We start from the raw sequence: 25,176 nt of genomic DNA, 5'->3' as shown, positions 1-25,176 counted from the left end.
TGTGCTATGGAGACGCCCCCTCTATGGGGGTCCCTGTGCTATGGGGGTCCATAGGGGTCCATGTGTTATGGAGACGCCCCCTCTATGGGGGTCCCTGTGCTAAGGGGGTCCATAGGGGTCCCTGCTGTTCCCACACAGGGCCCTGTGCTCACCTTGATGCGCTCGATTCCGGCCTCGATGCGGAGCTGCTCCACCAGCTTGCGGGCCTGGGCGATGTTGTTAGTGGTCGACATTGTCTGCCATCGGCGCCGGGCCCAGCACTGAGGATCCTGCAGCACAATGGGCACAGGGTTGGCACAGCATGGGGCTGCATCCCCTCCTCACCCCACACACAGGGTCTCCCGTGGGTCACGCTGGTAGCTGAACACCTCCTGACACTGCTTCCAGTTCCCCTTTCCTCACAGCAGCACTCGTTTGGGGGATCACACAAAGAAATGTGCTGCTGAGAGGGGAAAAATGCAACGTCTTGTGCAGGACAACGAGGCAAAGGTGGGCAAAGGTGGGCACACAGGGGATGCGTGGCACTGGGAGGTGCACAGCTCAGACCTGCGATGTTCATTTGCCGCTTGGCAAATGCCTCTGAGAAGAACAGGGGCCCCCAGGACATCGGTGCTGATGGGTGGCACAGCTCAGTGACCCCGTCCCCGTTGCTGGGTGCCACCTGCACTGCACCACGGAGCGCTGCGTCACGGGGCAAACACGCAGCGATCCCGCAGCTCTGGGAATTCCTGCCGTGCCTCTCATAGCTGCAAGCAGCCGCTCCCAGCAGGGTGAGCAAACGCAGAACATCCCAGCAATCAGCGCCGCTCTGGGACGGAGCAGTGCTCAGGGACGTCCCCACGGGCACTGCACGCCCTGCTGCCCGGGTTGGTGACAGAGCTCGGTGTCCCCCCGCCGTCCCACCAGCACAGAGCCTTGAGCTGAGCTCGGCACAGTGAGCACAGAGTGACTGCACAGCCCGGAGGTGCCCAGGGGTAGGAGGAGGGGGGGAGGATTAGAACCAAAGGAGGCTGGGTGTGGATGCAGGGTGGGTGTTGGGATGGCACCACGCGCAGCCCCCAGCCCCACAACCCCCAGCCCCACACTGGAGATGACCTCATGCTTTTCTGGAACAGAAGAAGGCTGTTAGGGCGACGGCATTTGCTCCTTGTCTGGGCAGAACAAAGCAGGCTCCACTTTTCTTTTACACTTCCTGCACCAGTAGCTTAACAGCTGAATGAGCTATTGAATTTTTTTCCCCGAGTGCAGCAATTTTTTTCCCTTTTATGTCTTTTTTTTCCCCCCCTTCTTTAAGACCTCCTGATTTGTGTGGCGTGGGACAATGCTCAGTGAGAGCAGCAGAGCTGGAGCCATCCTGGAGCACGGGAACGGGATGGGGTTATCCATCCTGTGTCAGAGCTCAGCCCATGCAGCAGCTCAGTGCCACCTCCCCACTGCCACCTCCCCATTGCCACCTCCCTGCTCTCTGCTCACCTCCGGGGTTTCTTTTTTCCCCAGCTCTGCATTCAGCCACGGTTGGGTGCAGCTGCAAAAGACACCCAACCTCTGCACGCATCACGCTGCAAGCTGCAGCTCAGCTCTGAGCGTGCTGACATGCACACGAGGCTGCACGCTTTGTGCACAGCTCAAGCAGGAGCCCAGCAGGTCAGGCCTTCTGTTTCTGTTGCAACAGGCAGCACCTGAGCTCTGAGCAGAGCCCTGGGCTTCCTCGAGGTATTTTGCACTCCTGCTGCGCACACTCTTATTGCAAACACTGCCACTGCAAACACTCCTGCTGCAAGCACAGGGCAGGGCTGCACGGTGCCCCAGCTGCAGGGCTTTGGTGCTTGGCTTCAGAAAGCAGCAGCATGGAGCTCCCAGCCCATCACTCTGCACAGAAGGTGCTGATGCACCGGGGTCACCGTGACATGCAGATGAGACTTGGAGCCCCGCAGAGCCCCGAGCTCAGCCCCCGTTGCACAAACCCGTTGTGCTGGGATCTCCCCCTGGAGCCCCACGCTGCTCACAGCCCCACTGCCCCCACAGCACTGCACAGGGCCACGCGTGCACCAGGAGCCGTGCATGCTGCATGCTGAGGGCCCACGCTTGGCTGCGTGCAGCTCCCAGCTGTGCTGCGATCAGTGTGCAGTGACATCAGCCCCAGCAGGCACAGCACACCCATTGTGTGGTGGGGGAAGAGGCTGGAGCCCTCTGCAGCGCCCCGAGCGCCGTCCTCTTCCTTTGTGTGCAGTGCAAAAAGAAGCTGTGTTTGTTTGCCAAGCTGACTGCAGCCATTATGCACACGTGCACCCAAACGGTGCTGCGAAGCAGCTAAAAATAGGGGCCAGGCACCACCAAAAACCACAGCAGCCATCGTCACTGCGTGGCACAAGGACAGCCCTGGCACTGCTGGGGGGTCAACGAGGGCTGCCACCATGCACAGCTATTGCACAGCCATTGCACAGCCACTGCACAGCCATTGCACAGCCATTGCACAGCCATTGCACAGCCACTGCACTGCTGCTGCACAGCCATTGCACAGCCATTGCACAGCCACTGCACAGCCATTGCACTGCTGCTGCACAACTGCTGCACAGCCATTGCACAGTTATTGCACTGCTGCTGCAGAGACATTGCACAACCATTGCACAGCCACTGCACAACCATTGCACTGTTGCTGCACAGCTATTGCACAGCTGCTGCGCAACCACTGCACAGACATTGCACAGCCATTGCACTGTTGCTGCACAGCTATTGCACAGCTGCTGCACAACCACTGCACAGCCATTGCACAGCCATTGCACAGCTGCTGCACAGCTATTGCACAACTACTGCACAGCCACTGCCCAGCTGCCCAGCAGGGCTGTCCCCAGCTCACAGGTGAGATCTGGAGCTGTGCAGTAAATCCCTTCCTTTGCATCACAACGCACCGATTGCTGAGCAGCAGGTACAGGAAGGCAGCAGCAGTGAATCTGCTCCGCTCCCAGCTGCTCACAAGGAGGGGTTTTATGCTGCTGGTGTTGCAAACATGCTGCACACTGATGGCACCCGGTGTGCAGAGCAGCGAGCTGCCCTGGAGGAACCCAAACCTGCACCGAGGGTTGGAAGGATATGACTGGAGACCAGGCAAAACCAACACCCTCCCCATCAGACAATTAGCACCCTGCAGGTAACGAAGGCTGAGAGACCCAAAGTGGGAGCTCAGCTCTCCATCCCCGTGCTGAGAAACCACTCAGTGCCAACAAACCTTCAGTCCCCCCCCCTCCTCCCCACGGCGTGCAGCCTCTGCTGACGCGATGACTGCAGCATCATGTGAGGGTTTGCAATGAGGAGCACTCCCACACGGCCCCGGAATCTGCTGAGGAAGGGGGGGGAAGCTTTCTTTTGTGCCTCTTCCAGGAAGGAGTCACGCAGTGCTGGCGCAGCTCCGGGCTGAGCTCAGGGCTCTGGGAACTGCCCTGGAAAGGCTGAGGCTGGGAACAAAGCGGAGGCTAAAAATGGAAGGTGTAGGGCAGGGCTGCAGCACAGGGCAGGGCAGGAGGATGCTGGGGGTGTGGGACCCTCCTTGGCACTTCCCACCACCTCCTGGGGGGTCAAAGAGCAACATGTGGGACAACCCAACATCTTCAAGCGTGCTGAGCACTGGGCGTGGGGCCACGCACACAGCCCAGCACCATGGGGGCAGCCCTGGGCACAGAGCCCCACACTGCTCCATTCCCACGCTGTATGAAGGCACAGCTTTTCCTTCCCCACTGCTCAGCTTTGAGCTCCTTCCACAGCTGCCTGCAAACCTGAAAACAAAGGGAAGGTGGAGGCAAACGCTTTCCTGCAGTGTCACTGCTGCAGCAATGCAGGAGAAGCAGTTGTTATCACAGGGCCACGCAGCCATTCCCTTCCAGCAGCTGAACTGGGAAACTGGGAACGACTTTGTCAGCTTTGGGAGAGCTTTGTCAGCTCAGGCCCTGCAGCTGTGAGCGCGCAGAGGAGAAGCACAGCACTGACACACAGATGGAGCACAGCCAGGTCACAGACTGCACTTTGCAGCCTCTTGCTGGCTTTCAGGTTTTCATACTGTTGGGCAGCTCAGGGCTCCCCAGGTATCACCATGCAGAGCGGCCAGCAGCCAGCACAGCACCCACGGTGCACCCAAAGGATCTGCCTGTCAGCTCCACATACCCAACGCAGAGCTGAAAGCAGAGGGGAAACTGGAAAGTCGTGGCCTGGCAGATTGGTCAGCCTTGGCTGGAAGGTGGAATGTTAATTGGTTCTGGTAGAAAATCTGTACTGATAGAGAAAGATGTGCTGCCCTCCTGGGGGATGTGTCACTCATTTGGGGGATGTATCACTCACCTGGGGGTCACGTCACCCACCCAGAGGTCACGTCACCCACCTGGGGCTCGTATCACCTACCTGGAGGACATATCACCTACTTGGGGTGTGTACCACCCACACAGGGGACACATCACCCTCCCGGTGGTCACATCACCCACCTGCAGGATGTGTCACACACCTGGGGCTCATATCACTCACCCAGGGGACATGCCACCCACCTGGGGCTCACATCACCCACCACGGGGACGTGCCACCCAGTGGGCTCCCAGTGCCAGCTGCAGGGCTGACTCCCAGCACCACGAGCCAAAACTTCCCCAGAGCTGTTGTGGAGCATCAGAGAGAAACAGGGACAAAACAAAACCAAAATGTTTGTAAAGCACAATGGGATTTTTTTTTTTTTTTCCTACCACCACCACTGGAAAACGCTTTTCAGGCACCCAGCCAGCACCACTTCAAAGGGTGCAGAAGCGCGTGGGGCTGACGCTGCTCACAGCTTTCATGTGAAGCAGAACACGCGAGCTGGGCTCAGTGCAGGGCTTTGGTGCAGCATTCCCAGCACCACACAGCGGCCATGGGGCTGGGATAGGTGGGGGGCACAATGGGATGGCAGGGGGACACGTGGGGGGTGCATGGCACACAGCCCCCTCCTGCCCCGTGCAATCCCATCTCAGCGCAGCCCATGAAGGCGATGCTGTGGGTTTGTTTTGCAGCTGGCTCCTGGCTGTCTGCAGGACCTCATCTAGACGGTGAAGGAGACAGGTCTTAACCAAGCAGGGAGCACAGTTTCCAGCAGCCCTGTTTTGCTAAGGGAGCTAATTGTCAATTCCTCACATTCCAAGCAGTCGGGCAGCAGACCAGGTCTCGCTTCCCAGGACTTAACCTCTTCCAGCCTGGCACCAGTCGAGCTGTGCTCCAAAAGACACAGACCTGGAGCTCATCACTGCTTTGCTGGTGGAGAAGGATCACTTCTCCCGTGGATTCGTGCTCCTTTGCAGCACAGCCTCGGTGCAAATGTGGGCAGTGAACACTGAAAGACAAACCTGAGCTGAGTTGCAGCCACCCGGCGTCTCCAGGGCTAAAGATAAGAGGAGGAAGGCTGGAAGTGGAACTGCTCACCTAGGTTTGCTGGGGTGGCTCAAAGCCACTTGGGTTTCAATCGGAACTGCTGCTAAAATGAGCTCAGGAGGAAACAGCAGAGCCCCAGCACTGTGCATGCTCCTGTCCTGGGCACACGGGCATCATCCTCCTCCTCCTCCTCCTCCTCCTCCTCCTCTTGCTGACCTCATCTACCCTCCACAGATGTAAAGACTGCAGTTTGCTCTTCTAAGGCACAAAGCAAGCCCCCAAATCCCCGGGAGCTGTATGGGAAGTGGGTTTTTATAACAGGACAAGAAATAAAGAAAAAAATCCCTTAAAGAGAAGTGAAGCACCCAGAACGCTGCACGCAGGCTCTGCAGATTGCAAACAGGCAAACCTCTGACACATGGCTTTGTGGTGAGAGGTGTCTCCCAGCCCAGCCTGGCTGCACAATCATCAGCCACAGCAGTGGAAAACAAAGGCAATAAGTGCACGACAGAAAAGGAAGAAAGCAAAGAGAGCTCATGGAAGCACCCAGAGAGCCGTGACGCAGCACTGCCACCCACGTGGTGGGGAGATGAAGGAAAGCATCTGCTGACGACACAAAGCAGAGCTGGGGCTGAGGGCACTGAGCACGGCTGGGGGGGGTCAGGGTGTGCAGCGAGGGGCTCTGGGAGATGTGCATGCAGGGGGGTGAGCTGCCCTGCAGTGGGGTTGGGATGGGATGGAGAAGGGAGGAGGTGGGGTTCATCAAGGGCAGGCGGAAGGTCCTACATCTAGGGGGAAAGAACACATCCTGGGGGCTGTGCTGTTGGAAGAGAGCTCTGCAGAGAGGATGTGGGGGTCCTGGTGGCCAGTGAGGTGACCACGAGGTAGCAGACAGACCTGGTGGCCAAGAACACCAATGGTGTCCTGGTTGACCAACAGGTGACCACGAGCCAGCAGCATACCCTGGCGGCCCAGAAAGCCAATGGTTCCCTGGGGTCACAGAGCACAGAGCAGGGCCAGCAGGGCAGGGAGGTGCTCCCCACCTCTGCTCTGCAATGGGGAGGGCACAGCTGAAGCACTGCACCCGGTGTGGGGCTCCCCAGCTCCAGGCAGATTGGGAAGTGCTGGGAGAGCCCCATGGGGGTGTGGAGCTGGTGGGGAGCTGGAGCACCTCCTGGAGGGCTCTCATCACACTGGGACCTGGAGCTCCCTGCACTGCGGGGAAAGGGGAAGGATTTCAGGAGAGTTTCCCACCCTTCCGTCTGGAATCCTTAGGCAGGACGCTGAACTCTGCAGGTTAATGAGCTGGGAGCCAATCAAAGGGCGCGTGCTTCTGCCCTCCTAATTGCTGTTCAGGTCACACAGAGGCTCACAAATGTTTATCTGCAGAAGTCATCACACTAATCCCATCTCCTTCCCAGCTTTTGCATTTAGGGATCAAAGTTGTACCACTTCTTGAAGCCAGGACTTCAATTTCAGTCAGCGGCCTCCTTAAAAAAGACTTAAAAAGCGCTTTTTGTAGCGGAAATTAAGAGAAAATGGGGATGTTCTGCTGAAAACCAAAAGGAACTTCAAAGTAAAACCAGGCAGCTTCATTTCACACCGCCCATTGACACGAAAAACCACAGCAGCCATCCCCTCCCAGCCCCAAACACACAGCATGGATGCTCCTCGAGCCCCAGGAGCTGAGAACACTGAGCTCCCCACGTCCCTCCTGGATGCTCACCTTCCTTCGGCCCCCAGGAAAACCCCAATGGGTTCCTCTGGCAGCAAAAGGCCACAGCCCCCCCCCGCAGAGCTGCCTGTCCCCGCTGCCATTTGTCATCCTCACTCATAGAGCACATGAGTCAGCTGCATGGCGCAGATGCTGCTGAGAAAAGCACGCTCCGTTTGGGAATATTAGCAACCCTGTGAACAAAGGCAGCTAAAATAACAACCCCCAGCACCGAGCGACTGCTGAACGTCAGCGGAGCTCCGTCTGGATGCCCTGGTTCACTCCTTGGCTCTGATGTGGGAAACTGCAGCCCTGCACCTCACACCAGTGCTATGGCACAGCTGCACATCCCGCAGTGCCTCCAGGAGGAGGAAACACCACAGCACTGCCAGGGTCGGTGCTCACCGGGTGATGCTCCACAGCAGCAGAGGGGAGCAGTGCTCAGCCCCCACCTGGCACTGCGTGGGTGAGGAAAGGGCCCTGAGCTCAGGGAGCCCAAACACTGCAGTGCTGGTGGGATGGGCTGCTATCGGTGCATCACATCAAGCTGGAGGGGTTTCGGTGCTCCATCTGCACACCCACCTCCCCGTGCGTGGTTGGTGCTGGGATCAGAGAGCCCTGAAAGGTCCCAGCTGCCCCAAAGCACAGTGGGGTTCTGCACGACCCAACCAATCCACAGCCAGGAGAAGCCTTGCAGGGTAGATGCAAACGTCTGCAAAGAGAGAACTGCACGGGTGTTAGAGGTGGCTCTCAGTACTGAGCTAATTAGAGTTCACCTCAATAACACATTCAACCCAACGATTTCTTCTGCAGAGATGAAGGGCTCCCACGCTGCCAAACTGGGATCAACACACAAACACTTTGGGACGTCCTGGCACCAAAACGGGGCACTTAAAACCCACAATATTACATGGCCACAGCAAATTGAGCTCCCTCAGAACTGAGGGCCTCCCCTCCCACGTGGGGAACTCATTACCACAAGCAAACAGCCCACGTGCTGCTGCACCCCCCCGAATCTGCAGTCCCCTCTCCCACAGGAAGCAGAGGGCTGAGCCCCCCCCCGCAGTGAGGACACATGGCAACGTGCTGAGGGGGGAAAATCCCACCCAGCATCGCCCACACTGAGAGCCAAGCGTGGCAAACAGCAGCAGCAGAGCTGCAGCCCCAACTCTTTGCACTCAGCCGTGTGGCAGCGATGGGCTGAGGAATGGCTGCCCAGTGCTGGCACTCAGCTCAGCCCCAGCAGCGGCCACAGCTCTGAGTCATTGCTGTGCCCTGTCTGGAAGCAGTAAACAGCATTTCTGTTTGCTGGGAGTGCTTTTGTGCTTCCCAGAAGCCAGGTTTTGGGTGCACGGGGCTGTCCTTGCAGCAGCAGCAGTGTCACCTGCAGGGCACGGAGGGACTGGGTGCCCAGAGCACGGCTTAGCAGCCCACCCTTGGGACAGCAGTGTCTGTACCTCTGTTAATCGCAGCCCACTGGCAGGGAGGGGATGCCTTCAGCACTGTGCTGGGGTTTGGGGTGTCCTGGCTGCTGGGGCTGAGTGCTCCCTGACTCACTGAACCACAGGGATGCACCGAGCTCAGCACCTCCCGCGCGTCGTGGGAAGGGAATGGGTGGATGCTGGGCCCGACAGACACAGACAGACAGGCAGACAGACGGCCAGACAGAAGCTGTGCTCCCTCTGCAACGTGACTCACACAGCCCTGGGAGCATGGCCCAGCCAGCCAAGAGCAAACAGAATCACAGACCAACAGAAAGCAGGGATCAGAACGGAACTCTGGAACTCTCCCAGTCCAACCACCCCCCCCGCCATCCCCCCAGCAGCTGCACAGATCCCCCTCAGCCTTCCCTCCTCCAGCTGCACAGCCCTGGGGCTCCCAGCCCCCCAGGATGTGCTCCAGACCCCCACTGGCTCTCCCAGCACTTCCCAGACTGCCTGGAACTGGGGAGCCCCGCACTGGGCGCAGCGCTCCAGCTGTGCCCTCCCCATTGCAGAGCAGAGCTGGGGAGAACCTCCCTGCCTTGCCGGCCCCTCTCTGGGAAACCATGGGCCTTCTGGGCTACCAGAGCACACTGCTGGCTCACGGTCACCTGTTGGCCAACCGTTGGTTAAATATTGGTCTACCAGTGGTCGAGCAGCACTGGTGTGCAGCCCATGGGCACCATCCAGCCCAGCTCGGGGCTCTGCGTGGGGCTCCCCGGGCAGCAGCGTGGGAGCACAGCTGGGAAAGGCTGTGGGAAAGGAGAGGTCACTTCCCCAAGGCCAACGAAAACAAAAGGCTGTGAACTAATTGCAGAACCAAGAGCAGCACCCAGACTGAGCCCGAAGGAACTGAACTCTGTGTGTGTGTGTGTGTGTGCAGGAAAACGTGAGGTGCTCCGTCAGCAGCAGCAGCAGGAGATTGCTCCTACCTGCATGGCACAGACGCTGACGCCATCAGGGTGAGCAAGGAAAGGAGGAGATGGGGACAGGACAGGGACACTGTGTTATCACAGCAGCGCTGAGAACCTCTGAGGCCAAACGAGGCCGCCTGCACGCCGCAGGGACTCTTTGCCCCAGATCTTTTTTTTTTTTCCCCAGCTGTATTAAATTGGGATCCTCTCAATTATACTAAAAGTCATGCACAGTGCCTGCCACAGCCTCAGCCCCCCCCCCCCGTGGCTGTCTGCACAACGATGGCTGTGCCTGATTGCAAAAGGCAGCACGGAGTTCTGCACACGCTGCAGAAATTCGGTTCGTAGAAGAGAGCTTCAAGGAGGTGGGAGGGGAGGAGGAGAGGGCTGCGTGTGTTGGCACTTTGCTTTATTCTGACCACGAGTACAGAGCTGGGGAACAAACCAACCCCATGGGGAGCTCAGCACAGCCCCCTCCTGCAAAGGCACTGCAGAGCTCAGCATTGCCCCGGGCACACACACAGCGTGACACAGCCAGCCCCTGGGTGCTGCTGATAACTGTGCTTGCACAAGGCCAGCAGCCAGCCCAGAGCAACCCTTTGCACAATGCAAAGTTCACTATTATTCCCCTGCAGATTACCTGTTGCAAGATCTCCCCTGACCCCACTGGAAGGTTTGAGATCATTTGCAAGCATTGAAAAAGCCATCAAAGCCATCAAAGCCATGGTGAGATGCACCGCTCACCATCACGCGGTGGGGCTGCTGGCACAACTCTGCTCTGGACAATCTGAAGGTCTGAGCTTATCTCAGTAGCCAACACAATGCGTTTGCAGACTGAGCAACTATTTTTTTTGCTGAAGTGAAGGTTTTGTAACAAAAGAGGAGCAACTTCTGGCTGCAGTCGTGCCAGCAGCACCCAGCCCAGAGTCGGAGGACGGCCCCTGTCAGCAGGGCAGAGATTCCTTATGGGGCTCAGGGAGTGCTGTGGGTTACAGGCAGCTGTCCCACCAAACCTTCCACCCTTCCCCTAAAGAGTGGAACTGCAAGGAGCAGAACTGGTTTGCAGAAGCAGAGCCTGTAAAAGCAGTTTGCATGACTCACATCCTTCTCATACTGAAACCAACGAGAAAGGGCAGCGAGTGTTGCTCGGGACACGCTCCAATATCATTTCCTTCTGTTTCTGGGGTGGCTGAAAATGGGATTAAAAATGGGGCACACCCCTGCGGTGCTGGCACAAACCCTGCAGAGCTCCAGCAATGCCCCAGCCTTGTGCTGAGCAGTGCTGCCAGGAAGGGGAATTGCAACAGGGAAAGGAAAAGCAGAGGAGTTCCTGGCAGCGTGCTGCAGCCGTAGCAATGCTTTATAAGGAAATGTGCGTGCTGCTGCCCGTCCCCGTGCTACCAGGGCTGCCTGGGCTGTGTTGCAGATGCTCTATAGAGTTATTCTTAGCAGGTAAGTGGTGCAGAGTTGACCCCATCCCCAGGCTGTGGGCTGTATGAACACCCAGCAGGGCTGAGAGCTGCTGCAGGGAGCGGCTGTGGACACAGAGCATCACTGCAGAGGAAGCAAGGAAAGGGCAAATCCCAGAAGGCTGGGGTTTGGGAAGCTCTGAGCATAGATGATGTAACACAGGGTTCAGCTTTCACGGTCAGAGCCCTCGACGCTGAGAATCGATGCAATTTCACTACTGATTATGGCAGTGCTCAATGGGAGCTCCCACGGGATGCTGGCAGTCCCCATTCGGGGGCTCTGGGTGAACCTCCTCCTCCCATGGCAGCCCCAAGCCCCAGCAATAGGGATGTGCCAGTGGCTGTGCCAATGCCAGAGGGTTGGAAGTGCAGCCCTCAAACAAATCACCGAGCATCTCATCCCTTCCAGACACGTCTGCAACATTCCCACCTCACACAGCCATCATCGCCAGGCAGTGCTGGCAGGAAGGCAGAAAGGATGGAAAGAACAGCTCAGGTGTGAGGAGGAAACACCCCAGCAGGGATTGCTCTGCTGACAGCTGCCACCAGGGCTTAAAAAAGCAACTTTCCTTTCAGATTTCAACTGAAATAGCCAGCTGTCAGATGGCAGCTGCCTTTACTCAGCCCAATGGTATTCGGGGATTCCAGTGAGCTACAGAAAGGAGCAACTGACAGTTGCCAATATCCCTTTTGTTTTCCGAAGTAGGAGCTAGGTTGGAAATACCAGAGGGCTGGGATGGCATGTGCAAGCAATAAAGGTGTCTGGGAGCCCAAGGGATCTGCAGACAGAGCTCTGTTTGAGCCCCCAAAGGCACCCAAAACGTGGGAGTCAGGACCCTGTGCCATGAGATGGCCGCGCAGGGACTGCAGTGTGCACACGTGGGTGCAGGGTTTGGGGGGGCTGCAGGGACACAGAGCCCCCAACTGCAGCTCTGTGGGCCCCACAGCTCCTCAAACACAGCCCCAAATAAAGCGAGCTCAGTGAAACAGGAGGGATGTCGCAATGTTTCAAAGGCACAGTTCCTTCCTTCCTCAGAAAGAGGAGGAATCAAACGTTACCAAAGCCGGCAGCTGTTGGTGCACAGAGATACCAACGGTGTCAGCTGTAGGGCCATCCTGAGGGAAGCTGACCCCCCCTGCTCGTGTTCCCATCACCCCCCAGCAGCCCACGTGGTGTTTACCAAGCTGTGTGCCGAGCACTCGGCTGCTTCCCAGAAAGCCACGTGCTGCTCCGCACAGCCAAGGCCAGGAAACTTCCCTGTGCTTTCCTGGGAAGAGCACTGAGCGCTGTGCCATACAGCAGGCACTGACCCAGCACCATCCCAGCTCACCCCTGGCCCCTTCTGGGTCACAATGCGTGCTCTGGAGCAACGGAGCAGCTCCAGGCCGGGGGCAGGAGGGCAGGTGCTAGTTACCAAACCACATTATAAAGCATACTAATTGCTCAGAAATTGCTGCTTGTGTAGTGTAGCAAGTGCACGGCGAGAGGCTCTGACCTAAGGGCAGCAAGGAGCCATCAGCTCCCATCAGTTCCCATCCACTCCACCGCCCTCGGTCTGTGCAGAGGGGCTGTGAATCACGGCTGTGGTTTTGTGCTTCTGGCAACTCAGGTGTCTGCACTGCCACGGCCCTCCTGGAGCCAGGACAGCCCCACTGGGAGCTCCGTGCCCAAAGAAAGGGCACACGGGGACAGCTCTCAAGGCGACAGAGAGCTGCCCACAAGCCTCGCTGTGATTTTTCACTATGAAACAGCACCTTATTTAGGAAATTTATTGAGGAATGTTATACAGGGACACGACGGCTGGGAATCTGCATACTGGGCGTCTCCGTGCTGCTTACCTAACAGGAGAGGAATCCTGCCTGTCAGCTGTCTAGACTGCGGTGGGAGTGCAGGGCACAGCCCCTGGGGCAGCAGCAGTGCCCACAGTGGGGGCTGCCCTGTGCCACCCCCCTGCATCACCCCCCAGCTGTGGGTCAGCCGTGGGGTCTGCGCCCCCAGCACCACCCGACAGCAGCATCTGCAGTCCGAGCAGCAGCACGCTGCTTTATTAACATGCTGCTTCATTAGCACACCCGTCGGTTTGTTAATACTTGCAGGAGGATGCAGAGTCCTGGCTTTTGAGCTGGGAGCCACGCAAGCCTTACGTGGCCCAGCAGAGCCCTCTGCAGCTCCGGCAGCATCACTGCATGCAGCGGCTGCAAAAGCACAGAGCGAGGTTTGGGAGCTGCAAGGCCTGCAGCACTGTGTGCTCAGCACCTCACCTGCCGGGCATGCAGATCCAGAGCTGCACAGAGCCCCACTACAGCAGCAGCTCTGCCCCTCCAACCCTGTCCTGGGCACTGCAAGGCTCCTCTGCTCCAACGCAAAGCACCCTCGGTCTAAAACCCACCCCCAGGACAGCAGAGCTGTGGGGCAGACCTGCTGCTCTCTGTCTTCAGTGTCTCATGCTGAAGGCCCACTGCATTTCCCACGTGGGGCTGAAAGATGAGGCTGCACTGCTGATGCACGGGGATCAGGGCTCACGGGAAGCACTGAAGCCAACGCAGCTCTGCGAAGACAGAGGTGATGAAACAACATCATGTTCACACACCGCAGCCCATGCTCTGCTGCTAAACACCCCAATTATTTTGTTCTATGCAGTGTCAGAGCAGCACAGCCAGCCAGTGAGGTCAGTTCCAGCTTAAACCAAGTCTTTATATTGCATTGGTGGAAGAACAACAACAGAACAGACAGAGCAACCCCAAACCTTCCCACTGCTCTGAGCTCACAGTGAGCTCTGGGCAACCTGATGCAGTGCAACTGGTATTTAACTCATTTCTTCTATAGAAAAGTCATGAGGCTTTAATCACCACGCTGCTTCATTAACTGGAGATGACTAATTAAAGGACTTGTTAGTCAGCGCTTGCAGATAATGTTTCAGCGCTGACTTGTTTGTATGGGGATGGCTGGAAGGGATGATTTAACAATCCTCATGGAACACCCAGAGCTCCGCAGAGCTGTGCTCAGCCAGCACTGCCAAAGCAGCCGGCAGGAATGCAGGCAGCAGAGAGCAGGGCTGCTGCAGAACAGCGGCCGAGCAAAGAAGCCAGCTTGTGTTTTAAGGAAAATAACACCAAAAAAACCCCAAATGGCTGCAAGAGGGGGACTTTGGGGGAGGGTCCGGATCCCCACGAGGAGGGATGCCCCTCCCCTGCTGCCAGGAAGGCGTTGCTCAATGCGGCCGGCTGCCAGGAACACAGAGCTGACACCGGCTCTGCTCGAGCTCTGAGCACAAACAGATTTCTTAAGAAACAAAACCAACGTCACTCGCTCTCCACTGGGCTTTGGGCCATGCGCTGCCCGGCCCCTCCTGCTCCATCGCCTTTGGATTTCAGGAAATCAAAGGATGAGGAAAAGCCCTCTTGCCAAATAGGGGTTATTTGGTTTGGGTTCGGTTTCGGAGAGCAGCAGCTCTCACCAACATCCCACTGGAGTTCCCAATGCCGCCCTGCATATGGTGTGAGCAGAGGGAAAGCCTTGCTCTGAGCAGGGCAGGACATCAAGGAGGGGAGATGGCTCCAGAGAGCAAAGGGCAGAGGGATGGGGGTCGGGGCCAGGCCCCCCCACGCTGCCAGCACAGCACAGGGAGCAGCCCACGTGTCCTCAGACCCAAATGGTGAATGCCAACGCTGGGACCCCACTGTTGTGCCCGGTCCCGGCTCACAGGAGGGGCTGAAAATCAGAGGGTTTGGTCAGCACCTCCCAAAATAAAGTATAAGAGAGGGCAGAAAGCATGCACGGTGCTGAAGGGCACCAGGAGTACAGAAAACATCCTATCCTTGGGGTCCTCTATAGAAGGAGGTGAGAAGAGCAGCCTGGAGGGACCCATCACCAAATGCACTGCCCTCCTTTTGTGCTTCATAAGGAAAAGGAGCAAGCACTGCTTTCCCAGCATCCCGCTGCCTCCTGCTAATTGCTGAAGGGGAACTTGCCCCCGTAAATCACAGCTGCACCAAACCAGAGCTCAGCCTCCCCCCTTCCAGCTCCGTGGGATTTCAGGGCACGAAAAAAATAATTGCTGCTTCTAAATTGCGAGCAGATTTAAATAGCAAGCAGCTCAGCCCCGCCAGGCATGTGCAGTTGTTGAAGTGCCTCTGGTGCTTTGTGAGAGGTGACAAATGCCAAAGATGCTCCATCCCTGCTGCAGGGACAGCTCGGGGCCCCGCTCAGGATGAGCCACTGCAGCCCAAACCCCTTCTGCGTGGGCTGAGCTGTGCTGAGAACAGCTGCGTGCAGCCATGGGCAGCACAGGGCTTTGCTTCTCTGACAGCCCATAGCAGCCACATACATTGCTGCCGTGCCCAGCTCAGCTCTCCCCCAGCACCTCAAACCCCTTTCATCACAAAGCACAGCCTGAAGGATCCCTGCACACACCCCCAGGAGCACGGTGGCATTTCTCCTGCGCGCCCTTTGGACAGAAGGTGAATCCACCAGAGGCAGCGTGCAGCCAGCCAGCAGCTTTGCACAGCACAGCCCCATCTTTGGCTCTCTGCAGAGCACAGCCTCTGCCTGATTGCAGAGCCGCTCCAGGGATGGTCTGTTCCTGCTCAGAGTGGGAAAACAGGCTGACCTCAGCGTGCTGGAATACACTCTGCCCCGCTTCCTTACATGCTGCTCCCAGGGCAAAGGTGAAGAACACAATATTCCCCAGCACGACCACGCGCTGCCGCTCGCTGGCAGGGGAAACAAGCCCAGGGCTGAGCCAACCTGCAGCCACCCATGGGGTGACACTGCCCACTGCCCGACCAGCAGCAGGGCTCCATGCCCACGTCACACTGCGTGCAGCTCAGCACACAGGGACTGCGTGTTTCTGCTGTTCCCAAAAAGAGACACCCAGAGCTGGCAAATAAAACCAGTGCCAAACAATCGCACCCAGACAACCACTGCAAAATGCCTGCGGTGCAGAGTGGGTGCTGAAGGTTTCACATTTCCCCCATCCATTCCTCCCAGGGACATGCAGGTTATCCTTCCCCTGCCACAGGAAGCCGTCCCCTTCCAGCACACAGCCCAGGACCAGTGCTGGGTTACTGCAAGGCATCCTGCAAGCCAAACGCTTGCCTCCAGCTGCCAGGAAGCCCTGGCTCGGCTTTTCCTTGGAACAAAAGAGGAACAAGTTGAAAACGAACCCCACAGACAGACAGCAGCATTCCATCCGCAGGAGTTCATTCTTTCAAGGAAAAGGAGAACCTCATTCCTCAGTAAACACGTGGGGCTGCAGCTCTGCTCCCATCTTGCGGTGCTGCCGGGGCTCTGGGGAACAACCCATGGGAACAGCAGGGCTCAGTGGGGCTGGTTTGGGCAGTTTGACTTCAGGACACCGATTCTCTTAAGCTGTTTGGAAAATGACATTTAAAAACCCACCAACAGTAATGGAACAAAAAAGTGCTACAGCAACAGTGCCCTTCTATGGGAGATCCATCTCTGGACTTTCCGATTCTGCAACCACAGCAGCAATTTGTCTGCAGCCCAGAAAAGGGAGAAATGGGAGAACGGAGGGGAGGAAGGCAGGCTGTGCAGTGAGGCTCATGGTGTGGTTTGAAATGTGGCCACTCCTCCTGGGATATGGTTTTATGTCAGAGCAACTTTCTGAGCTTATCTCAATGTGCCTTTGGGTTACACAAGCGCCCTACCTTCTGGAGGTAATTAGTGAGGAGACGAAGAGCCTTGATGAGCCCTGGGAAACGAGGAGCTCCTGATGGAGCAGTGATTAATAGGGCAGTTCCTCAAGACATCAGTCACTAATAAAGGGCCCTTCGTGTAAATCAGGGATGGAGGAGAAACAAACGGAATGAAAGCAGCTTTGGATGGAGCAGAGCGGGGCTGGGGGTTGCAGTGGGCTGCCCACATCACAGCAGGGCTGGGTGGAACCCAGGGCACACGAATGGCCTTTGGAGATTTGTTTTTGAGATGGCAACCGGCATCGGAACCTCCTGCCTGCAGCCTTGGCAACACATTACCATAGAACAACCCCTGTTAGTTGCTTTTCTCTGCACTTTCCTCACATTTTACACCAGCTCTCCATCCAATCATCCTCATGGCAAAGCTCCACACCAAGAAAACTGCTCCCTTCTGGAGGAGATGCCAAGTGCAAGGAGTGGGGCAGAGCGACGCAGGCGGAGCGGACGGCGATGGTTCCTAATGAAAGTGAGGCAAGAAGCAGCACTGCTGTATTCTGGGGAACAGCCAACAGAACTCACAGCTCCCAGCACGTTTGCTAACAAGCGTTACTGTCAATTACTCATCTCACATTGATGTAAGGACTCGTGCTCCCAGCTCACTGCTGGCTGACGCTGCGCTGCCAGGGACACACTGCCCTCTCTTGGAGAGCTCTGCAGAGCAGCTCCGGAGGGCTGTGAGGGACACTGAGCACTGCAACGCTGCTGGCATCGCTTAGAAACTCACTGCTGCCTGAGACACAGGGCAGGAACCACCAGCAACGTTGCCTGCCTTTGATTTGGAGCTTTGAAGACGGAGCAGGGAAGGCGCATTGAGAACTGCATTCAAGGTAAGTCAGCTTTAACTAATAACCTGCTGAGTACAAGAACTTTTAATTTTTCACCTGGGATGGTAAATCACATAGTGCCTGGCACAGTTATTCCTACCTGGAGTAAACTGTGTTATTTTATTTAAGTTAAGTGGTGGAACCAAGTTGGCAATCACAGAATGGAATGCAAAAGCTTACAGACAACGGCTGCGTCGGAAATCGGTTTTCCTGGTGACCTTGGATAACTTTAGACACAGCCTCCTATTGAAAGCAAAGGGCTCTGAGCATCTAAATACCTTCACAACCAGACGGCTCTGGTTCAGTTCCCAGCAATGAAACAGGAGCAGGGTCCTCCCAAAAGTTGCAGTGGGATGAAGCAGTGGGAGAAGCAGAGCCTGCAGCTTGGAGCAGTTGCTCCGCAGCAGCACAACACAACCCCGCTCACTGCTCCAACCACTGCTGTGCATGGTGTCTGGGGTTAAAGCACCCCTTACCGAGCAGCCTCCAAAGCTGTGACTTCACCATCCTCCCCTTCCACAGCTAAGAGGACATGAGATAACACAGGGTGCACAGTTTAGCACCTAGCACTCAGATTCTGCCCTGCACACAGCCCTACAAAGTCCCTCTGGGCTCTGCACTGCCTGAAAGCAAAGCACCAGAGGCACTCACTGCTGCTGCTTTGTAGCACAGCAGGGACATCAGCAACAGAGGTGCAGGGCAGGGGAAGAGCAGCCCTCCATCCCTCACCCCTGTGCCAGGGCTTCCAACAAGCAGAGCAAATGCTGGCTGCTTGCAAGCTGCCTGCACACAGCAGTCAGTCTGCCTGCAGGAGGCTGAGCGCCGCTGGCAGCACTGCTCACCTCATGGGGGTACAAAGGGTTGTAGGGCCCTGGGGGTGTGTTGTGCTGCACGCAGCCATACCTGCTGTGAGGGTGCTCACACCACCTGCTCCGACCAAAGGGCGATGCTCTGCGTGGAGACGGGGACGGTTCTCCTGAAACAAAAGGAAATGGAGAGAGTTCAGCCATTGAACACCTTGCTGCAGGGAGGGCCTGCTGTGCCACGAGCACCAGGCTTTGGTGCAGCACCCTGCTGAAACACCCCACGCTTCTCATTTTTATTACAGAAAGCATTGTCACAGCACAATGACGCTGCTACACGCACCAAGCTGCCTCTGCACAAAGCCAGGCAGGGCTGTCACCTGGTGGGCACGAGGGATGTGCCCATGGAGCAGAGTGCAGGCACAGCACTCGCTGCACTGTGCGGGTGGACTGGTGGGCTCCAGGCAGCCTCGCACACACAGAGACACGGGGAAATAGCAACCCGAGGTGCACAAAGAGCAGAGATATGCTCCCTGTGCTCATCAGCCACGCAGGGATGCTGGGAAGGGATGGAGCAGCCACCCCGATGCGCCCTGCGTTTCTAAGGGCTGCAACGGAGATGCTGCAACAAAAGAAAGGAGAGAGAACAGCGTGAGCAATTCGTGGAAGTCAGAAAGAAGAATGACAAAGAGAGATTTTTGCTAAAGAGAGGGGAAGGAAGGCAGATCTGCAGCGTTACATTTTTTGTTCTTCCCCACAATGAGCAAATTGAAAAGCCCACACGCTGAAATGAAGCATGAGATACAGGGGAGCTGGAGAGGCTCAGAGTTGCTCTTTGGGTTGGGAAAATTGCTTGCTTCCCTTCTGGAAGGGCAGATGATGACATCTGCAGAAATGATGTGGAATTAAGGCTGTCAGGGAAACGGGGGGGGTCACGGCACAGCCCCTCCACAGCCCCCAGCCACCTCCATCCTCAGTGTCACCCAATGTCACACTCAGCCCTCCAAGCTCTGTGCGTGGCCAGATATTTATGACAGCGGGACCAGCGGGCTGGGGAGCAGCTCCTATTCAGAGCCATGATTCACTGCTGAACCTTTGCTCAGGAACCTTCACCCCCACCTGCACACCTGGAAACGCCTCCGATAAAACCACGCTCCAACAGCAGCCAACATCCATCACTGAGCTCTGCAGCCCTTAATGCACAGTGACACAACACTGTCACTACAGCGTGCCAGCAGCCACCTGGGGCACAGGCAGCAGTGGGAGCCCCCAACAGAGCCCCCCCAAGTGACACAGGGACAGCACAAAGGGTGCAGGGAAGGGGTCGGGGGTCCGACAGTGGGGACAGCAGTGCAGACAGCTAGGAGCTGCCCCACATCCAATCATTAATGCAATCAGTGAGCACCCAGCTCCAGGCAGCGCTGCGTTCCCAGCCCGCGGTCACCAGGAAGCACGGATGTTTGCTTGTTCCTGTCACAGCTCTGCCACGCTTCCCCTGCACAGAGCACGGAAACCACGGAGATGAGGAGCGATCACCTATTTGTCACCAGAACTGCCTCCCAACAGAGCTCAACCCGGAGCACGGTCGGGCATTTTGAGCTGCTGCTGCCATTAAGGACGGTGCAGCACTGGCAGAGCGCAGCACCAGCACCTCCAGCTGCCCACAGCCCTGCTGCAGCCAAGGGCCAGCAGTGGGGTCAGCACAAGGAAAACTGCAAGCCCAGTGTCGTCAGCACCATCCTCCAAGCTCTCCTTTTGCAGTTATCATTTTGTTCTCTCCAGAATGCGAGCACGGCGCTCAGAGGCGTTTCTCGCCAAATTAAAGTGTAGAAAAGAAAAAAAACAAAGCATTAGGAATTCCAGCAGCAGCAGCAGGCACAGTGCCCCAGCCTGCGTGCCATGGCCATGCGGCAGCTGCCAAGCACTGAGAGAAGCACAACAGCAATGCAACGCAGCCAGGTGCTGCTCTGCACCTCCTCACCCCGTGCTCACAGCACCCACACAGCACAACGGCTGCACCACAAACGGGCTGCTGCTTTCTGAAAGCACGTTTAGGAAGGGCTAAGTGAGTAACGCTTTGCTCTTTTGCAGTTTCTTTATCAAAAGCTCTCAGCGGCTTCTCCAGAAGCAACAGCTTGCTTCCCCGCTGACCTGGGAGGCATCCCCACACCCGCCTGTATGCTACGAACCCACGGTCAGAGCCCTGGGAGCACCTGAGCCTCCGTGGCAGAGCAGTGCTGCTGCCCCATGCAGACCCACCGGCTCCCAGCACAGCTCCAAAGCAGCCACGTGCCAGCAGGGAGGTGCAGGCGGCGAGGACAGCAGCGCACCAAGCACTGCTGCGGCCAGTCGTGCTGCCGTGCCCCCACTCCCACCCCACGGTGGGATCAGAGCCACGCGGCCAACAAGAGATTGAAACCCGGTGCCAGCACACAGCTTAGACATCCTTTCAGAGTAATTAAAGGAAACGCTATATTTGATTAAGTTTTAGCTTGTATGCACTTCAGAATCCCAGCGTGCTGGCAGCAGTGCCGGATGCGGAGCCCACCTCCCAGCACCTCACACCAGCAGGAAGGCATCATGGACGCAGCTAACAGCAGGACAAGGAGGGCAGGATGACACCGAGGGCAAAGCACGAAGCTGGAGGAGCTCCAAACCCTGCAGCCAGGTGGGGATCCACCCAACTGCACGGGGATGCCTGCAGAAATGTGACCTGGCAACACCTGCGGACACGCAGCGGGGCGGCTGCCATCCCCAAGAGCAGCAATTTGGGATCATTCCCAGGGGAAAAACAGCTCCAAAGCCGCTGCAGAGCAGACCCACCTTCTGCCCCAGCACCCCCATCTGATCAGTGCTGCAGAGCAGTTGCTCCGTGCAGCTGAACCACTGCAACTTTGCCTTCTGTTCCGAGCGCGGGGAGCGCGCAGCAGAGATGCGCGCAGTGCAGCTTGCTGCATGCTGACAGCCCTCTGCTATTTTGGGAATGTTCATCCGCAGGTGGGATGGGATTCGTGCTCCTGTGACTGACAGCACAACTCACCGACTCTGCTCCAGCCCGGCCCGTGGCAGCTGCTGCTATTCTGAGCACCTCCCTGTGCTGCCTTGTTCCAAAGGAGAGCGCACCTCCACCACGCCAGCTTGGCACGTGTTGAAGAGAAACAATGGATTATTTTTTTTTCCTATAAAGTTTTGCAGAAAGGTGAAGAAGCCTCGACAGCAAAGCCAAGGGGCTGCTTGTGCAAATGGATGCTCACGCAGGGCTGCTGAGGGCACGGCAACAAAGCAGCTGCAGGGACCACCAAAGTCCCTGCATGGCCCCCCTCCCTGCCCAGTACTGCACACAGGGTCCTACAGAACCATCCACAGGTGGAACCAACAGAAGTGATGCCACACATAGGTAACATGCTGGAGAAGTGTTAAGAAGTGTTTGCACACCTGTGCACCACCAGATGCACAAAGATGCGCTTAAGTGCGTGAGCTCACTGCTTCTGAGGAGCCCCTATGAAGTGCCAACACAGATGCCTAGAAAGAAAAGCTGGGGGTGGGATAAGGAGGCAAAGAGCATCAGCCACCCCATCAGCACCCCGAGTTTCCTGTGGTGACAACAAGGAACCCCCACGTGCCACTGCTTACAAAATCAACTTCAACTGACCTCAAATCGTCGTGCTGAACACCGAGTTCCACCCTCCCTGTGGTTACCTTCACCTCACTGAGGGCAGCAATAACGACTCGAGCTGCGCTGCTCCTTCATCACCAGGAGATGCCCAGGAACCCAACAACCAACCAACACCACACACAGGGAATCCCAAAGCTGCAAGGCTGTTCTTTGCACGGAGCACCAACCCGCTCACAGCCTCCCCATCACCTGGAACACTGCTCCTGCTCCTCTGCTTTCCAACCTGTACCTCCACAAACACCCCAGAGATGTCTCCCCACGTCTAAGCGACAGCTCCCTGTGATTGCTGGAGGCATCACCTGGCAATTAATTCACCTCCAGCCCCATGACAGCTCCTCCCCCAAGGTCACCCTTACAGACATCGTCCCGTAACCAGAAACAAAATGATAACATTTCTCAGCCTAACCCAAAAAGGAAAGGAGCCTCTCCAACCAGCTGCATTCTTCTGATGGAAAAAGCTGCAGAGCGAGATGAAATCCACCACAGTACCACAGCGAAGGATGGAGAGAGCAGCACAACAGGAGCACCAGCACGGACCTGCAGCAGCAAGCAGGGGAGGCAGCCTTGGAGGTGAGCAGAACCTCGGGCTGGAAGAGACGAGCAGAACTTGGGCTGCACCACCAACCACCTCCCGTAGACCCACACACAGCCACAGCTCTGCTGGAGCTCCAGAACTGCAGCAGCAGAACCTGAGGGCAAACTGCAGTGGGTTAAATACGTCCAGAAGGACAACACGTGGCAGAATGTGAGAGCAGGAGCGGGCAAAAAGCCTCCGGGGTCAGAAGAAGAAAAGCCCCAGCTCCTGCGTCTGCCTAAAAAACAGATGGAGGTTTTTTCCCTGAAGGGATGCGTTTTCAGCTCTGCAAAACCATCAGAGCATTGAAACTTCTCTCCTGGCCGTTAGCAGGAGCAGGGAAAGGCATGCAATAAATTATGAGAGCGTAACCCTCCGCCAGGCTTCCTGTTTTGTGTCTCAGCGCTCACAGCATGCCCGAGTTTCCTCCTTTTTGTTCTCTAAGCTCACAGCCAACCCCAACCCACCCAGCCTGGAGCGCTCAGGTCTGACCCACCCATTGAACTGAGCTGCTGCACGGCCATCCTCAGCCTCTCCAAATCCACCTGCAGCCACCACCAGCTTAATTTCAATTAACTCGGTGCTCCCCGGGAGGGGCAGCGTTTGGGATGGCACAGCGATGCACGGGGAGCAGCAGTGCTGCCAGCACAGGGCCGTGCTGCTCCCGGAGCTCCCACAGCCCTGAGCTGTGCTCTCACTTTGCACAGTGCTGTGGCACAATGCCGTGCTTGTTCTGTTGCTACCAGAAAGGGCCTTTTTCAGAGCGATGCAGAATGATAATAGGGGAATCTCGTGCATGGCAGCAAGACAATCCACACGGCCGGAGCTCAGCCACGGCACAGCCACCAACCCAAGCTGCCACCACCAGCCTGGCCCTTCCAACTCTCCATCCTCTGCAAACTCCAGCAACTTCCCTTGAAACACAAACAGGACAGGTAAATACGAGGCAAATTATTATTAAAAAGAGCTTTCCAGCTTTGCTGCTCTGTCCTCACCGTGACGATGGCTGAGCCACGCAGCAGGAGGGAGCTGTGCTGTTATTTCCCTTAGTCCTGCTCCCTTCTCACTTTACTTCCCTGCTGGCACACCTGTGAGCAGGACGGGCAGCAGGTCCTGCAGGCAGCACATGGGGAGAGCTGGCCAGGCTGCTGCCAGCCCCACATCCCCAACCTCACCGTGCCCTCACTGCGCACACCAGGCCCTGCAACAGATCTCTGCTGAGCAGATTGAAGAACACAAACCGTACCTGAGCAATGTCAGGGATGCCAGGCAGAGCTTTCCGCCTCAAAGCTCGCTCACCAGACCCACGCATTGCTGTTTCTCCGATTGCTGCTGAGGTGCAGAACCCAACGTGGGATCCATCGGTGCTGGGGGCCGCACAGCCAAGCTCTGGGATCGTCCAGCACGTCCCACCCTCAGGAGCTCAGCACCCACTGCAGCCTTCAGCGCTGAGCCCACACTGCTGTATATACAGCACTCCTATCAGCCTCTCTTCCCCACGCTCTGCCCTCTCCGTGCTGGAATCTCCATGCAATCAGGAGATATTTCCCTGCTCTTTGTGCAGCCATCACGTTGAGGTCAGCTCCGCTCCTGCTCTGCCCTTCACCACCTCCTCCCAGGGCTGGCCAGTGGACAGGAGGTTATTCCAGGCCCTGCACAAACACACCATTCTGATGGCCACCAGCCAGCCCCACAGCTCTACGGGACGGCCAAGGGCTGGAGGAGCTCCGCTGTCCCTAAACTGACACCGAACCACAGAGATCAGCGTTCCCAAGGCTCAGTGTTTGCCCACAGAGCAGCAATGGGGCCGGGCTCTGGGTGCTCCCCCAGCACTGCTCGCAGGGCAGGGCACGGTTACGGCACGGCACAGATAAGGAAGCAGGGCAGGAAGGCAGGAGTGGGGCGGCTCTGAGCCAACCCATAGCTCCAGGGCCTGCTCCTCGCAGGGCTGAGCCAAGGCACTGCCACTGCCCTTCAGCTAACCAAGGCAAACGCTAACGAGGGCTGACGCCTTCCTACGGCAATCCCAGATGTCAACAAACGAGTGGCTGGAGGGCATTCAGTGCTGCACTCTGGCTTGGGCAGGCATGGAGAGCAGCAGTGCCTCCATCCCAAAGCACCTCCGATGTCCATCATTAAAACCCACAGCGCTCCTCCGGCCGCACAAAAGAGCCATTCCCATCTGTTTCGCAGCTACAGATGGCAGAAGAAAACCTCACAGACAATCGGCTCTATTGAAACACATCGATCCTGGCACGCTGGGTCCTCCCCCGGCTGCTCCCAGCACACAGCGCGTGCCGGGGCGGCAGTGGGGCCAAGCGACCCCATACGGAGCACTGGGACCAACTGACCCCATAGGGAGCACCGGGCCCAGCCCTGCTGCCCCACAGCCATAACCCAACATAGGGTCACCCTTGGATCCTGGTAGGGGTCACCGCGGGCTCCCGGTGGGGGTCACTGCAGCCACCAAACGCTGCCTGCCTTCCCCATAACCCCCCAGCCCTGAGGGGGGGGGAAGCACGGGAGGGCACAGCACAGATCTGGTGCTCCCTGTTGTTTTTCATTAAGGCCACACCTGGAAACAAAGCCCCTTTCCCCCCCCCCGGTCGCCCCACCACGCTGCACCG

This window comes from Meleagris gallopavo, chromosome 30 (assembly GCF_000146605.3).
Source record: "Meleagris gallopavo isolate NT-WF06-2002-E0010 breed Aviagen turkey brand Nicholas breeding stock chromosome 30, Turkey_5.1, whole genome shotgun sequence".
NCBI lineage: Eukaryota > Metazoa > Chordata > Aves > Galliformes > Phasianidae > Meleagris > Meleagris gallopavo.
This window is presented reverse-complemented; position numbering follows the sequence as displayed.